Genomic DNA, 3,354 nt, shown 5'->3' with positions numbered 1-3,354 from the left:
GCATCATCACACAACTCGGAGATGTGGTTATGAGCATTAGTCAGCATTGAGTCACTACAATTATTTTCCCCTTGGGTGATTCCAGTAAGGCTAGAGGGCAAGAGAAGAATCTCTTTGCGAAGGAGAGCTCCGGCATTTGGGTGAAGATCGGAAAAGGGAAACTTAGTCTCATAAAAAACAACGTCTTGAGAGATGTAGATGCGACCAGTAGAAACATCAAGGCACTTGACACCTTTGTGTTGAGCGCTATAGCCAAGGAAAATACATTGTTTAGAGCGAAACATGAGCTTGCGAGAATTGTAAGGACGAAGGTTGGGCCAACAAGCGCAACCAAACACATGGAGAGTGGTATAGTCCGGTTTAGTGTAGAGGAGACGCTCAATAGGAGTTTCATAGTTGATGACACGACTAGGTAGCATGTTGATGATGTGAACAGCCGCAAGGAAAGGCTCATCCCAAAACTTAAGGGGCATGGAGGCACCAGCCAACAGTGCTAGACCAACTTCAACTATGTGTCTGTGTTTGCGTTCAGCAGACCTGTTTTGCTAGTGAGCGTGTGGACAAGATACATGATGAGATATGCCAATTTTCTGAAAGAATGAGTTCAATTTCTCATACTCTCCACCATAGTCGGATTGGAGAGCAAGAATTTTGCAATCAAATTGGCGCTCAACAAGAGCTTGAAAGTTGAGAAAAACTTGAAACACATCGGATCGCTTCTTAAGAAGATAAATCCAGGAAATTTTGCTATAGTCGTCAATGAAACTCACATAATACGTGTGTCTACCAACAGAGGAGGGGGCAGGTGCCCACACATCAGAGAAAACAAGTTGCAAAGGCTTGGTAGAAATGCTGGTAGAAACTGGATAGGGTAATTGATGGCTTTTAGCCTTTTGACATGAATCACAAATTGTTTCAACATCACGCTCTCCAACATATGGGAGCTTATTTTTCCTAAGCAAACGCTCAACTAAAGAAAAAGATGCATGTCCTAGACGATCGTGCCATTGTGTTGAAGACACTTTGGTGGCACTAGAAACTTGTTTATTGAGTCTTCTAATCTCCGGGATCAAAGAGCAAAGCCTACGAACGCATCTACCTCGATAGAGCAGCTTCTTCGTTGCCTGATCCTTGATCAAAAAGAAGTAAGGGTGAAACTCAAGAAAGACATGATTGTCAATAGCAATGCGATGGACTGAAAGTAGACTTTTTGAAGCACTAGGGACATGCAAAAAAATTCTAAGATGGATATTCCGATGAGGGGTTTTAACAATTGAGTGACCAACGTGACTAATTTTCATACCTTCTGCACTTGCCGTGTGGATGTGATCTTTGCCATAGTATTTCTCGCGCATGGTCACCTTCTCCAGCTTACCGGTGATGTGGTTCGTGGCGCCGCTGTCGATGTACCAGTTGGTGTCGACGCCGTAGGAGCCATCAGCAGCTCCGTCCACCTTCTCATCCTGAGATGAGTCATCTTCATCTTCCTCGAAGCGATACCAGCAGTCCTTTGCCGAGTGACCCGGCTTGCCACAGATTTGGCACCTGATCGTGTCAGGACGCGATATGTTGTTGGAGCTGTTGTTGCGCCGACCTCTATTGTTGGAGGAGGAAGGCCGGCCGCCGCGCGTGTTGTTGTTGGCGCCGCTACTGTTGCCGCTGCTGGCGCCCCTGCCCTTGCCGTTCCGTGGTGGCCCACGGTAACGAGAGCCCCCGCCTCGGCCGCAGGTGGCAATGTTGGCAGATCACTTGAATCTGCCGCCCACGCCTTGGAAAAGAGCCACCCTCTGATCAAAGTTGCTCATCTGCCCGAACAACTCGTCGAGGGTGACCGAAGTGGTCCTGGCGTCAAGAGCAAACACCAGCGGCTGGTACTCCATGTCAAGCACGTTGAGGATATAAGAGATGAGCTCATCATCCTGCAACGGCTTGCCAGCCGCGGCGAGCTCGTCGGCGAGTCCCCGCATATGTGCGAAGAAGGTAGCCACCGACTGCGTCACCTTTTGCGCGTTGGTGAGGGCAGCACGGATGTTGTTGATGCGGGACAGCGACGTTGACGAGAACATGCTCGCCAACGCCGTCCAGAGCTCTCGTGCATGCGCGATGGAGGTCACCTGCACTAGCACTTCTTTTGATAGGTTATTCAGTAGATACCTAAGTACCTGCTGGTCCTCTCGGAACTAGACGAGATGGAGATGATTGGGGATGGTTTCCTCCTTTCCATCCTTATCCTTGCTGACGACGAACTCGGCCGGCTCCGCCATGCTTCCATCAATGTACCCGAAGACTCCAGCTCCTCTCAACTGCGGCGTGATCTGGGTTCGCCATAGGACATAGTTGGTGCGGGTGAGGCGCTCGCTAATCTGGCCGGAGAGAGGGGAGGAAGCGGCGGCGGATGAGGCCATGGCAGGAGGTTGCGGTGGAGAGGAGGGCTAGATGGGAAGAGTCAGGCTCTGTATACCATGTGGAGGAACGTCGTATCCATCCAGGGCGACGGCTGCGTGTTTATATAGCCAGGGCGCGACTCCTGGTATAGCGTACAAGATCGTTCAGATTACAAGAGACTTGGAGAGAAAGAGATAGAAGTAGATAAGAGGAGATTACAATCATATGGCAACTAACTAGAGATCCTAGTCTATCTGCGGTTTGGAGTCCTCCATCAATGGTCATCTCTCCATCACCTGAACGCTGTCACGTAGACATGAGGAGGTGCAACATATTTCATTCAACACCAGCAACCGCTTCGGTCTATTGTGGTAAAGGGTTTCTTCGAACGTAGTAATAATCTATAGGTTGTTACGGCTGATGCATAGGATCAGAAATTGATGCTCTGGCGGTTTCAGGCAAGGAGATACAATATCTCCTTATCATTGTCCTCTATGTGCTGAAGGCTTATCTAGTTTATTAATGTTTTTTGGCCCCCAATTTCTTGCTAAAGGAATTAGAGTCGGGATCCATGCACCATGGACATCTCACTTTTTATTCGCTGATGATTGTATTGGTTTTACTCAAGCATCAGGAAGCCACGAGACTAAATGAAATTCTGGAAGCCTACAAAATAGGATCAGGTCAATTGGTGAATCCAGCAACATCTGCTATCTTCTTCAGCAGAAGCTATTCGGCAGAAGCAGAAACCGAAGTTACCCAATGTCTCAATATTGAGAGAGAAGCCCTGGAGGAAAAATATTTAGGACTGCCAACTGCTATTTGGCAGATCTATCTTGTGGGAGCCTTTGAAAAAATATGTTCAAGAATCCAGAACCTTGTTAATGGATGATGTTTAAAGAAGTTAGGTGCAGCTGGTAGAGAAATCCTCATCAAAGCAGTGGCACAATCAGTGCCCACATTCTCAAT

The sequence above is a fragment of the Aegilops tauschii genome, chromosome 5 (assembly GCF_002575655.3).
Source record: "Aegilops tauschii subsp. strangulata cultivar AL8/78 chromosome 5, Aet v6.0, whole genome shotgun sequence".
Taxonomy (NCBI): Eukaryota; Viridiplantae; Streptophyta; class Magnoliopsida; order Poales; family Poaceae; genus Aegilops; species Aegilops tauschii.
The sequence above is the reverse complement of the archived record's forward strand: the minus strand, read 5'-3'. Positions refer to the sequence as shown.